The following is a 14347-nucleotide window of genomic DNA, read 5'->3' as shown; positions in this document are numbered from 1 at the left end:
GCTAGTGTCATTCAGTTGCACAATCCAAGCAGTGGCCAAAAGTGTTCACTTGCGTGCTAGGAGCAGCTTACATGCTAGAGGCCGTGTGTGACAGCCCGGGGATGGGGATTCTCACAGCAGAGTGAGGTAAGGCTGGCTCCCAGAGTTAATGATTGGCGTGGCCTAGCCGATCACTGGTCCAGATAACACCAGGGGAATGCCACAGTGATGCAGCCAGCAGGGTGTATGTGTGGTTTGTTACTCCAAATAGAGTTCACACTTTAAGCACTGATATGTGTGATTTGAAGTGAATCCTAAATTCAATGGCTAAGAGCAGTCAGGAGAAGGTCACCGGTTTGATATTTTCTGTTTGTTTATTTAAGGTGAGGGAAATAAGCACAGGAAAGGAGAAAAATGACTACCAGTAAAACAGCTACAAAGCTAGAGCTGGCCAGACTGGAGGCGGCAGAGAAGGGAAACGAGTTTGAAATGTGGCAGGCAGAAATGAGGCTTAAGGAGAGGAGGTGGCACGCAGAAGGGCTGTGGAGGCAGAGGCAGTCAAGGAGGAGGCTGCATACATGGGCTATGGGGGGGCGGAGAGAGACAGAGAGACAGAGAGAACAAACACAAACACACACCAGCTGGGCCTTCTAGAGAAGCAGAACCAGATGGTCCTGACCCCAACAACTCCCATCACTCCAAAAATCAACAAATGAGAATGCTTATGCACTGCATACAGAGAGAAGGACGAAATTGCTGAATATTTGACTACCTTTGAAAAGCTGTGTGTAATACACAAAATCCCTGATGATAACAGAGTTCCTACCTGTCAGGGTTCCCTCCCCACTCTGAACTCTAGGGCACAGACGTGGGGACCCGCATGAAAGACCCACTAAGCTTATTTTTACCAGCTTAGGTTAAAAACTCCCCAAGGCACAAATTCTCCATTGTACTGCTGCCACCACCAAGTGATTAGACAAAACTCAGGAAAAGGACCACTTGGAGTTCCTACTCCCCTCTAATATCCCCCCAAACCCTACACCCCCTTTCCTGGGGAGGCTTGAGAAAAAACAAGATGAGCACAAACCAATCTTGGGCTCTTTTAGGACACTAAAAAACCAATCAGATTTTTTAAAAAACAGAACTTTATCAGAAAGAAAAAAGGTAAACGAAGCACCTCTGCAAAATTAGAATAGAAAATAATCTCACAGGGCAATGAGATTCAAAACACAGAGGATTTCCCTCTGGGCAAAACTTTAAAGTTACAAAAAGAAAACTAGGAATACACCTCCCTCTCAGCACAGAGAAAATCACACGCCAAAATAAAAGTAAGCTAACACATTTCCTTGCTAGTACTTACTAATTTTTATAGAGTTGGATTGCTTGCTTTCTTGATTTGTTTTTGGCAAGCACACAGAACAGACAGACAGAGAGAACAGACAAAACAAAGCCTCCCTGCCCCCCAATTTGAAAGTATCATGTTCCCTTATTTGGTCCTTTTGGTCAGGTGCCAGCTAGATTACCTGAGCTTTTTAACCCTTTAGAGGTAAAAGGATTTTGTGCCTCTGTCCAGGAGGGATTTTATAGTACTGTATACAGGAAGGTTGTTACCCTTCTCTTTATTTTATGACACTACCCTTATTGAGAAATTAACTGGTAAAGCTCAAAATGTATTCAATGGAATGCCCATTGAAGATGCTTTAGACTACTGTAAATTTGAAAATGCTGTTTTGCAAAGTTTTCAGATTACCCCAAAAACATATAGAATTAAATTTGGGGATTTTAAAAGGGATATTGGGATGAGTAATGGGGAATACATAAACAAAATGAAAGATTTGTTGGGAAAATTAGTGAGAGGCAAACAGGTGACGAGTTTTGAGGTAATGTTGGATCTTGTTGCTCAAGAGCATTTCCTAAGCATATGTAAGGCTGATGTGAAGCAGTGTCTGTGGGACAAAGACGTAAGGTCTGTGCATAAGATGGTTTTTTTAGCTGATGCCTTTGAACACAACTGGGCGTCTACTGACGGCAGGCCACAGAAAGGGGGATTTAAAACTCTTGGTCAGGGAGGGTCCCATTTTGTCCCTGGGAAGAGATTAGGGGGTTGGCAGCCTAAACATTTCTTACCCCAAAACATCCCTCTGCTGGTAACTCCTATCCCAAATCTCCTGTGAAAGCAGAAGAGCCCCAAAGGTGCTATCAATGTAGTTCCACTGATCACCTGAGGAATAAATGCCCTGGCAGGCAACCAGTAGCTCAAGTTAGTTCTGCTGTCCTCAACACAGAAAGCCCACAGGCAATCGAAACTTATCATATTGGTAGATTGGCCTCTGCAGAACCAGAGAAGGAGCAGGTTAAGGTTGTCAAAATTAATGGCGGGGAGTACTTGGGGCAGAAGGATACATGGGCACAGATCTCTCTGGTTAAGCAGAGTGTTGTCCCAAAGGCCATTATGTTGCCTGGCCAAATGGCAGAGATCGTGGGGGTTGGGTGAAAGTAGACTCCTCATACCATTAGCTAAAATCCATCTGGCGTGGGAAGTTTTGGAAAGTGTTTTGACTGTGGTGGTAATGGAACATCTCCTAGTTGAACTGCTTCTTCATAATAATTTTTTTTCCGTGTAGCTCAGGTTAAAGTATTTGTCTGCAGCAGGAGGGATTGTTATGCTGGGACCCCTGAGGGAAAGTGAAAGGTCTCAGAAACTGCGGCAAGAATGGGACAGAGTCTCCATTATTCTTCTGCAGCGGGGGAAGCTACATGCTTCCGGGTGGGAGGGTAGTTGAGACCAATTCCTGCACTGCAGTTGGAGACAACATCACATCAGAAAGGGATGGGGGTGTAATGCTGCCAGGGAGAGAACTGTCTAGATTGTTAGCTGCCAGCAAGTCGCAACTGAACCAGAGACAGACTGGTTGTAGGGAGAAGAGAGAAATGTGACCCAGAGGAGAGCCCAGAGAAGGGGCAGGGGATCTCAGAAACCACTGAGGTGGGTGAGGATTCCTGTGACTCTGTAAAACCGGGAAGCAGGGTGCTTCCAAGTATGGGAGGGGACAGTGGTGTAGCCATGGTTGCTGCCGAGGAGAAGTGGCAGAGAAAAAAGGCACATGTCCCTCGGCGGCATTTTGACAGCCCTGCGCATGCTCTGAAATGCCGTCAAAAGATGGAGTGGCGCATGGGCAAGGCCACCGAAAGGCGGAGCAGCGTGCCACCAAAATCACGGATGAGTGGAAAAGGCGCCACTTGGGGAAATCTGGGCTCAGGGGAGCTGCGCTACTGGGAGGAGTTAAGACTAGATCTTTTCCCGCAGAAGGTAACATGCCTTCACGCACAGGGACAGGAGAAGTGTTGTCAATGATTAAGGAAATTGTCCCAGGTGTTAGCTAACAGAGTTTTGAAAATGAACAAGCAACAGAACCCTTCCTAGGGAGCACAGAGAAATGTGTCTTAGGAGGGGGACCAGAAGAGAAAACTGGGGAAGGAATAGTAGAGGTACAGGAGTGTCTCCTTACTAGTCACTGATGTAAGCAGAGTCAGGATGAGCTCTACCCTGACATCTGGTGGTGAATTGTGGCAAGTTGTGGAAAAGACCATCAGGGGCTGATCTCGTTTGCACAGGCACACCCACCCCACCTAGCATGACCCCACAGCAGCCCAAATGGTCACTTTGGCTGCTGTGGGATCCCCAGTTTCTCTGTTATTGGAGCAGGAAGAATAAAGTGTTGTTACCCTGATTGTGTGAATCAAGGACAATGAAACTGTTTTATGACCGAGAAACTCACCATCAACTAAGGAGCATTCGCTAGATAAGGGATGTGGGTTCTAACACCAAGTGAATTGAGAGAAGGGGGGTAGGTATTTGTACCTGATGGGATGGGCCCCTTTGAGAGCTTGAAATACTAATTACATCTTCTTGGTCTACTGTGGGCTGTTAGAGCTCATTTTAAGTCTATTATGAATCTAGTTGCAGACTGCTGAGCTGAATTTACTTTGGGCCAATGGTGTCCCAGCACTGGGGCACCCTTACTACAAGCTGAAATTGCTAACGAGCTGAAATCACTGAGTGCAGTGTGGGGGCCTGAAGCTATATTGCTGACAAGCGGGCAGAGCAGTTTGCAGAACAGATGGAGCTGCTTGCGGGATAGCTAGTGGAGTGACTCGTGGTGAAGGCTGCACTAGAACCCCATGGAGAGGCAGGGCAGTCAGACTCGGACCATGTAAGGTGCCCCTTAACCTTGCTGTGCTCCACCCCCCTAGGCTGGGAGGTAAAACTCTGCAGATAAACTTTTTGAACTCTGGGGTTGCACTGACCAGGGACAGAAACTTTTGGGTTGTTGGACTTTGGGGTGATTTTTTGGGTTGCTGGACTTAAGATCCTGAAGGGACAAGGATACTGCCAAACTTACTTGCTGGGGGAGGGTGTCTTTTGCGCATGGTTTGTGTTATGAATCCTGTTTGTGGTTGTCATAGGTTTCACTCCCACTCTGAACTTTAGGGTACAGATGTGGGGACCTGCATGAGAACCCCAAAGCTTAATTACAAGCTTAGATCTGGTTGCTGCCACCACCAAATGGTTTAAACACACATTTATGGGAAAATCATTTGGAAACTTTTCCTTCCCCTTACCCACCAATTCCCTGGTGAACACAATCCAAAATCCTTGGATCTTAAACCAAGGAGAAATTACTCATCCCCACCTTTTCTGGCAGGATTGGAGTTTAATTTCCCTTTCCCCCCACCAATTCCTGGTGAGTCCAGATCCAACCCCCTTGGATCTTGAAACAAGGAAAAATCAATCAGGTTCTTAAAACAAGACTTTTAATTAAAGAAAAAAAAAGGTGAAATGAAAACCTCCGTGAAATTAACAGGCAAGGAAATCTCACAGACAACAGACTCAGAACACAGAGGATGTTCCCTTGGGCAAAAACCTTAGTTACACAAAAGAAAACCCAATTTGATTATCCCTCTAATGCAAGAAGACAAATCACAAAAGGAAATAAACATAAGTTAATTCATTCCTTCTCTAATACTTACTACTCTGGTTGATTCCTGGATTTTTTAACTCCGACACAGAACTTAAGGAATCGAACAAAGGAAGAACTTTCCTCCTTTCTCTTGAAACATCTTGTTCCCCCATTGGTTCCTCTGGTCAGGTGTCAGCGAGGCTAGGAGAACTTCTTAACCCTTAACTGTCTGTTTATGACAGTGGTGTTTCCCCAACAAAAGGCCCCATTGTTTCCTTTCTTTATTAAAAGGCTTTTGCTACACTCAGACTCCGTGCTTGCGAGAGGGGAAGTATTGCCTCTTAGAGGCACCCGGGGGATGATATGTAATTGTCCCAGGTTAATGGGTGGGGGCTCGAGCAGGTTTTGCATTGTGTTATTGAAACAGAACCCCTAAATACTGAACCCAGCCCTTGTTGCTCTGTGGATGGATGGGAAAGGCCATTTCTAGGGCCTCTGTTTTGCGGGGTTTGTTACTTTCATTTCTCAGGTTTATTTTTAGCAATTTTGCAGTTCTGTGCAGAGGTCTAAAAATTGGACTTTGATTTTGTATATACTGTGATAGACCCAGGCCAGTTGGGTACAGCAGAATAACAGAAGCCAGATATACTGGCCACTGGATTGGCAGTTTTCTGTTCCCTGACTGACCAGAGCAGGGGCTGCTCCAGACTAGTGAGAACACCTGACTCCAATTAACCTGAAAGAGTCAGGTGAGTCCATTAAGGTAATGGGAACATCTGGCTCTAGTTAAGGCCCTTTTTAATACTATAAAAGGGCTCACTTGGGTCAGGCTGGGGAGAGAGAGGAGAGGAAGTACAGCTGAAGGGCTGGTTAATGAAGACACCCTCAAGCTATTGTTAAGGGAGCCTTAAGGTAAGGGTGAAGAAGGGAGAAGCAGGAGAGCTGTGGGGAAGTGGCCCAGCGAAATGTAGCAACTCTGGCAGTGAAAGGTTGGCTGCCAACAGCTGCTACCATTAGGGTCCCTGGGCTGGAACCCGGAGTAGAGGGTGGGCCTGGGTTCCCCACAACCCACCACTACAGGAACACCTCCTGGGAGGGAAAGTCAGGCACCTGTCAGGACAGGAGGCTAAACTGTTCTGAAATAAGCCCTAGAGACAGCAGAGACTGTGTGAGTTTTCTCACCAACCTCCTTGCTGGCCTATGATGAAAAGGGCTCAGTAGACTGTAACCCTGGCCCTACAGAGAGAAGGGCTATGTAGAGGGTCACGGTGAGCCACTGAGGCTAGGATAAATTGCCAAGAAGTGCGGGACCCATGGGGACAAGGTCAGAACTCTGCCACGATACTCCAAAGAGTAATGTCAGTTATATGCATTGCTGATTACCATAGTATATACTTGGGCTTGGCAGAATTCAACTAAGAATATTGATGTTTATTTTCAGGCCTTTTGTTTGATTTGTATCTATTTAAATGTTCACAGTTGTGGGTGTGATGTTGCTTCTATATGATTTTTATTAAAATATGCTAATGAGTGAATATAATGTAACTGGAATATGCTTCATGCAAAAGGTCTTTTGTCCTGTATCATTACAAAACTTATAATCTACTGAGTGTGGTCATCCTATTTCTATAAACGTATCACGCTTGTATCTAAAACTAGAAATATGAGATGTAACTGAGGGCCTACTGTAATTATGCAAAGTGTGGGCAATTAATGGTGGTTTGGAATCTTGATGGCTCCCATTAACCAGGACAATTGATGGTGCATGGCTCTGTTTGCAGGCAGGCCTTCCTGTGAGTCAGGCTGGGAGGAATGAAGGCTTGGGGTCTTACAGTAACATGTGATCATGTCCCCTGAACTGGAATCCATCTTTAACCTGGTGCTTTTTCACTGAGGAGGGATGGGAACCCAGAGAGACAAAGAATTCCCACCTTATGCCAAAGATATAGAAGTGGGTGGAACAGAACACAGGGGTGAGCCGTCATGAGGAATCCCCTAGATACCATGTGAGCTAGAACAAGAGCTGTACCAGGGGAAAGGATTGTGCCCAGACTAGGAAGGTGTCCAGTCTGAGAAAATAAACTTATTGAAACATCTCTAAGGGTGGGATCTTATCTGTATATTAGACATAGATGTGTGTTCTAGTTTATTTTACTTTAATTCATTTTGTTCTCTCTGTTACTACTTGGAACCACTCAAATCCTACTTTCTGTATTTTATTCGGGGGCTCGTCCTGTGACAAATTAAATCACAGAACCCCCCTGGGAGCTGCCACCTGATGCACCAAGACCACTTCTGCCCCTGCTTTCCTACCCCGTCAGCTTAGGACTTCAGTGCCCTGCCTGGTTTGAGCCAGACCCGCTAGCCTGCTGCAAACCCAGACCCAGATCTGAATCACATCCCCTAACAGCTGTAGGCTTAACTGAAAGCAGCTCACAGAAGTGTTCTTGTCTTTAACACTCAGCTCCCAATGGGGACTAAACCCAAATAAATCCATTTTACTCTGTATAAAGCTCATACAGGGTAAAGGCACGAATTGTTTGCCCTCGATAACACTAATCAAGAAGTATGCACTGAGGATTGCCCCCACCCCCCAGGTATTAATGCATACTCTGGGTTAAGTAATAAGTAAAAGGTGACTTCCCCCCCCCTCTGTAACAACAAACTACTTCTCCCACTACCTCGTTAAACCAGTAACACCCAAGGAAACTGAGTCCTACCTGCTCTGCATGCAAAGCATTGCAAAAACCAAGATCTTCCCCACCTCCCCTCTTCATGCCATCTCTCCCTTCTTCGAGTCTGAACTGGTAATTTAGCCAGCTATCTGGGGAAGTCCAGGGGCCTTGGCTATAACATTGGCACTCCCCCGCACATGGCCTACCTTCATGTCATACCCCTGAAGGAGCAGGCTCCATCTCAGGAGCTTGGCATTAGCCCCTTTCATTTGGTGCAGCCACATCAGGGGCGAATGGTCAGTGTACCCACTAAAGTGCAGCTCAAAAAGATACAGCTGCAGCTTTTTAAGGGCCCAGCCCATGGCCAGGCATTGCTTTCCTATGGCTGCATCGTGCTGCTTCCAGGAGAGCAGTTACTTGCTCAGGTACACAGTGGGGTGTCTTTCCCCTTTAATATCAGTTTGCATCAGCACCACACCCAGCCTGGTGTCTGAGGTATCAGTGAACACCAGGGTTTGCTAAAATCTGGGTTTACCAGCACTGGGCCTTCTATGACAGCCTCCTTCAGTGCCCAGAGAGCCCTCTGGCACTGCTCAGTCCAGAGCACCCTGTCTGGCTTCTCTTCCTACACAGCTCCGTAAGGGCAGTGTAGCGGGGTGGACCCCCGCTCCTGCCCTGAAGGGTTAAAAACAGCCCTGGGAGGGGGCTGTGGCTGGGGAAAGCAGCTTTTAGGCTGGGCTGATTGAGGGAAGTGGCTGCAGCTGAGACCATGCCCCAAACAGACTCAGCTGGCCCTAGAAAGGCAGAGAAGCTAGGGGCAGCCACAGTCTCTCTGTTTGTAGAGGGAGAAGGGTCTGGCTGCAGGGAGCTGGACACAGGGTATCTGAGTGGAGCAGGGCTGGGGAAAGGCAGAGGAGCTGGGGAGCTCCAGCCTGGAAAGCCCCAGGCTGCAGCCTAGCAGAAGGCCAAGAGGTACTAGGGGTTGCAGAGGGCAGCCCAGGGGTAGGCCAAGGCAGCAGGTCCTAACTGCTTTGCCTATGATGAGTGGCTAATACTGCAGTCTGCCCCAAGGTGCGTGGGCTAGACAGAGACTGGGCAGTAGCCTTATACTGAAGCGAGGTGGGAATAGTGGGTGGGAGTTTTCTGGGGAGGGGAGACCCTGAGAGAAAGGGGTTACTGCCAGAGGGCAGCACCCCATGTAAAAGGACACCAGGTCCAGGGAGGGACACGGGAGCTAGAGGACAGGCAGATCACCGGCCCGCAGAGGGCACTCCAGAGCTGGAACAAGCTAATTCCTAGAAGTTGCCAGCGGGAGGCGCCGCAGGGCTGAGTCTGCTCCTCTACATGGGGCTAAAATAGGGCACAAACCTCTGGTAGAGCCCCGCCATCCCAATGAAAGCTGGAATCTGCTGCCGCTTCTAGGGAGCAGGCCAGTCCTTGATTGCCCACACTTAGACAGCTCTGGCTTCAGGTGGCTGCTCCTCACCCTTTGGCCCAGATATGACACCTCTGCCATCCCCACTTTGCACTTCCCAGCTTTTATAGTCAGTCCTGCATCCCTTGGGCCCTGGCTAGGTTCTCACTGAGCTCATGGGCTTGGCCAGGGAGCTTTTCTGGGAAAGTCAGGACATACTCCACCACTGACTCTCCAGCCTTCCCCTTCCACTCAAGTCCAGGGGTATCCTCACTCTCCTCCCATACAGCAACTCAAACAGGGAGAACCCTGTGGATTCCTGGGGCACTTCCCTGTAGGCGAAGAGCAGGTGGGGTAAATACTTGTCTCAGTCCTGCAGGTGCTGGTCCATAAATGTTTTCCGCATCATCTTTTAGGGTCTCATTGAACCTCTCCACCAGCCCGTTGGACTGAGGGTGATACTCAGAGGCCCAGGTGTGTCAGTCCCCACACTTCATGTTGGCCCCACTCCAGTGCTTGCGGTGAAGTTGGACCCCTGGTCTATAAGGAACCTTGGGGAACCTCACTCTACTGAAAATGCTCAGCAGCTCATCTGCCATAGTGTCTGCCTTGATAGAGGCCAGGGCCACCACCTCGAGGTAGCGCATAGCGAAATCCACCACCACCAGGATGTATTTCTTCCCTAACCAGGTCACCCTGCTGAGGGGCCCCACTATGTCCACAGCTACCTTCTGGAAAGGCTCCTCTATGATGGGCAAAGGTCTCAGCAGTTCTTTACATTATCCCAGGCCTTCCCCACCCTCTGGCAGGGGTCACAGGACCTGCAGTGCTGCCAGACGTTGTCAAAGTCCCCAAGCCCATAAAATTTCTGCAGCAACCTCTGCCTGGTGCGCCAGATGCCCCGATGATCCCGAGAGGTGGATATCATGGGCCGAGTACAACAGTCTGTGGCAGTTCCTCTGGGGAACCATCAGCTGCCTCCTGGCTTTCCAAGGTTCAGTTTACCCCAGGCCAGCCCATTCCCGGTACAGGAATCCCTTCTCCCACAGGAATCTCTGCCGGCGGTCCTCCCCTTGGGACTGTGCACTGCTGTGGCTAGTAAGGGCCCTCAGCTTCTCTAAGGATCGATCCTTGGGCACTCTGTCTGGAATTCAACTGCTAGGTTTAGGGCCACAGCTCTGGTTGGCTTTGCCTCAGTTTCCCCCCTTCTGACAGAGGTTCAAGCCTAGCCCTGTCAAGCCCTATCCTCTGTGCTTCACTCCCTGCCATTGGGAGTTCCTGCACTGCTGGATTGGGACATGTTGTCTCTCGCTGGCTCTGGCTCTGGTTAAAGACCAGGGCACTCTGAGTGCTAGCCAGCCAGTCTTACCCATTAGCACCTCCGTGGGTAGCTGATCGTGCAACCCAACCTCATTGGGGCCCTCCTTAGTTCCCCATTTCAGATGTATTCTCATTACAGGCACCTTGACAGTGGCCCAAACACTCCCCTCAGGGTCATGTTGGCATTGGGCACTAGCTGGTCTGGGTCCTCCCCCTCAGGCTGCACCAGTTTCACCTCAGCGCTCATGTCCCAGAAGCCCTAGACGCTCCTTCCCCCCCACCTCGATGGGGATGATGTAGCGATTCTCTCCCCAGGTCGGTTGGCGAATTGAGTGTGGGTGCTCCAGGGCTGGAGCCCTGCCTTCCCCAGCTGGCCTGGCCTGGCCTGTCGGTCCCCTCTCCCTGGCCCTGCCGCATGGACTGCAGCCCCCTGGATTGTTGATGCCTGCTCGGTCTCCTGAGCCTTAGCACCCCTCTGAGCCTTAGCACACCTGTCTCTCGCCTTGGGCCCCCTCAGGGAGTCCCCTTGCTCTGGTCCCTGGGGCCTCCACTCCCAGAGGGAATAATGCCTCCCTGTCCTCTAGCCCGGAGCGACTCTCAGCCAGCGTAAAACAGGAGGGTTTACTGAACGTCTGAACACAGCACAGGAAACTCTCAGGGCCTCAGGCCTGGCCTCCCTCAGCACAGCACATGTAGGTCTCTCCAGCCTCCAGGTGGGCTCTGGCTGCTCTCTCTTCCTTGCCCAGAGACCCTTCCTTCCAGCTGGGCATCCAATAGCACCAGCTCCCGCATCTGTCCTTTGTCTTCTGTCTGAGAAAAACTGGTTGCCTGGGCCGCCACCTCCTCTCATCTGTCCTTTGTCCCCTTGTGGCTGGAACCAGCTGGTCCGGTCACTGGGGTCCTCTCCCTACAACCCACTGTCCTCCCACTGGCCCAAACCGGCTGGGACTCCTGGTCATCAGGTCACTAGTTGCTGGGGTGTCCATCCTCCAGGCCATTCACTGGCCCTCTGTAACAACAAACTCCCTCTCCCACCACCTCGTTAAACCAGTAATGCCCAGGGAAGCTGAGTCCCACGCCCTCTGCACGCCAACCATTGAAAAAACAACAAAAATCCCTGTTTCATCACACCTGTTCACCTGCTCTCCGCAACTCTCGCCCAGCCCCAAACTGGTGCCCTCGGGCTGGAGGTGGAGCAACTCACCGATTGGAAACTTCCTGTTGTACAAGGTCTGCTCAGCAACCAGCTTCCATGCACAGCGGCTGGTGCCCACGCTCAGGGAGGCAGAGCTGACGTGCCCCTGGCCTGGGGCAGAGTGGGCTTGGGTCTTGATGGGGTGCGAGATTCAGGAGGGCCCAGCCATCGGGGATGGTCTCAATGCCCCTGAGGACGCTGTGTTTCTTTTAGTTATAGGTATCTCCCAAACCCTTGCATATAGACTCTAGGACTGGAAGGGACCTTGAGAGGTCATCGAGTCCAGTCCCCTGCCCTCATGGCAGGACCAAATACTGTCTAGACCATCCCTAATAGACATTTATCTAACCTACTCCTGATGACACCCTTTTAGATACCTGAAAACTGCTATCATGTCCCCTCTCAGTCTTCTCTTTTCCAAACTAAACAAATCAGATTCCTTCAGCCTTCCCTCATAGGTCATGTTCTCTAGACCTTTAATCATTCTTGTTGCTCTTCTCTGGACCCTCTCCAATTTCTCCACATCTTTCTTGAAATGCGGTGCCCAGAATTGGACACAATACTCCAGTTGAGGCCTAACCAGCGCAGAGTAAAGCGGAAGAATGACTTCTCGTGTCTTGTTTACAGCACACCTGTTAATGCATCTCAGAATCACGTTTGCTTTTTTTGCAACAGTATCACACTGTTGACTCATATTAAGCTTGTGGTCTACTATGACCCCTAGATCTTTCTGCCATACTCCTTCCTAGACAGTCTCTTCCCATTCTGTATGTGTGAAACTGATTGTTCCTTCCTAAGTGGAGCACTTTGCATTTATCTTTATTGAACTTCATCCTGTTTACCTCAGACCATTTCTCCAATTTGTCCAGATCATTTTGAATTTTGACCCTGTCCTCCAAAGCAGTTGCAATCCCTCCCAGTTTGGTATCGTCTGCAAATTTAATAAGCGTACTTTCTATGCCAACATCTAAATAATTGATGAAGATATTGAACAGAACCGGTACCAAAACAGACCCCTGCGGAACCCCACTTGTTATACCTTTCCAGCAGGATTGGGAGCCATTAACAACTACTCTCTGAGTACGGTTCTCCAGCCAGTTATGCACCCACCTTATAGTAGCCCCATCTAAATTGTACTTTCCTAGTTTATCTATAAGAATATCATGCGAGACTGTATCAAATGCCTTACTAAAGTCTAGGTATATCACATCCACCGCTTCTCCCTTATCCACAAGGCTCGTTATCCTATCAAAGAAAGCTATCAGATTAGTTTGACATGATTTGTTCTTTACAAATCCATGCTGGCTATTCCCTATCACCTTACCACCTTCCAAGTGTTTGCAGATGATTTCTTTAATTACCTGCTCCATTATCTTCCCTGGCACAGAAGTTAAACTAACTGGTCTGTAGTTTCCTGGGTTGTTTTTATTTCCCTTTTTATAGATGGGCACTATATTTGCCCCCTTCCAGTCTTCCGGAATCTCCCCCGTCTCCCATGATTTCCCAAAGATAATAGCTAGAGGCTCAGATACCTCCTCTATTAACTCCTTGAGTATTCTAGGATGCATTTCATCAGGCCCTGGTGACTTGCAGGCATCTAACTTTTCTAAGTGATTTTTTACTTGCTCTTTTTTTATTTTCTCTTCTAAACCTACCCTCTTCCCGTAAGCATTCACTATACTAGACATTCCTTCAGACTGCTCAGTGAAGACCGAAACAAAGAAGTCATTAAGCATCTCTGCCATTTCCAAGTCTCCCGTTACTGTTTCCCCCTCCTCATTGAGCAGTGGGCCTACCCTGTCCTTGATCTTCCTCTTGCTTCTAATGTATTGATAAAAAGTCGTCTTGCTTCCTTTTACTCCCATAGCTAGTCTGAGTTCATTTTGTGCCTTTGCTTTTCTAATCTTGCCTCTGCATTCCTGTGTTATTTGCCTATATTCATCCTTTGTAATCTGACCTAGTTTCCATTTTTTATATGACTCCTTTTTATTTTGTAGGTCACGCAAGATCTCGTGGTTAAGCCAAGGTGGTCTTTTGCCACATTTTCTATCTTTCCTAACCATCGGAATAACTTGCTTTTGGGCCCTTAATAGTGTCCCTTTGAAAAACTGCCAACTTTCCTCAGTTGTTTTTCCCCTCAGTCTTAATTCCCATGGGACCTTACCTATCAGCTCTCTGAGCTTACCAAAATCCGCCTTCCTGAAATCAATTGTCTCTATTCTGCTGTACTCCCTTCTACCCTTCCTTAGAATTGCAAATTCTATGATTTCATGATCACTTTCACCCAAGCTACCTTCTACTTTCAAATTCTCAACATGTTCCTCCCTATTTGTTAAAATCAAGTCTAGAACAGCTTCCCCCCTAGTAGCTTTTTCAACTTTCTGAAATAAAAAGTTGTCTGCAATGCAGTCCAGGAACTTATTGGATAGTCTGTGCCCCGCGGTGTTATTTTCCCAACATATATCTGGATAGTTGAAGTCCCCCATCACCACCAAATCTTGGGCTTTGGATGATTTTGTTAGTTGTTTGAAAAAAGCCTCATCCACCTCTTCCACCTGATTAGGTGGCCTGTAGTAGACTCCCAGCACGACATCACCCATGTTTTTTACCCCTTTTAGCCTAACCCAGAGACTCTCAACACTCCCATCTCCAATGTCCATCTCCACCTCAGTCCAAGTGTGTACATTTTTAATATATAAGGCAACACCTCCTCCCTTTTTCCCCTGTCTATCTTTCCTGAGCAAACTATACCCATCCACACCAACATTCCAGTTGTGTGTATTATCCCACCAAGTTTCAGTAA

At 48.4% G+C, this 14347-nt stretch overlaps 1 protein-coding gene across 5 annotated transcripts in view; it reads left to right on the top strand.

The window, feature by feature from the left end:
• LOC115640471 (sialic acid-binding Ig-like lectin 13) overlaps positions 1-14347 on the top strand; it is an 86982-nt gene that overhangs the window by 22855 nt on the left and 49780 nt on the right. The gene's annotated exons all lie outside the window — the stretch shown is intronic.

This window comes from Gopherus evgoodei, unplaced genomic scaffold (assembly GCF_007399415.2).
Source record: "Gopherus evgoodei ecotype Sinaloan lineage unplaced genomic scaffold, rGopEvg1_v1.p scaffold_31_arrow_ctg1, whole genome shotgun sequence".
Taxonomy (NCBI): Eukaryota; Metazoa; Chordata; order Testudines; family Testudinidae; genus Gopherus; species Gopherus evgoodei.
The sequence above is the reverse complement of the archived record's forward strand: the minus strand, read 5'-3'. Positions and strand labels throughout refer to the sequence as shown.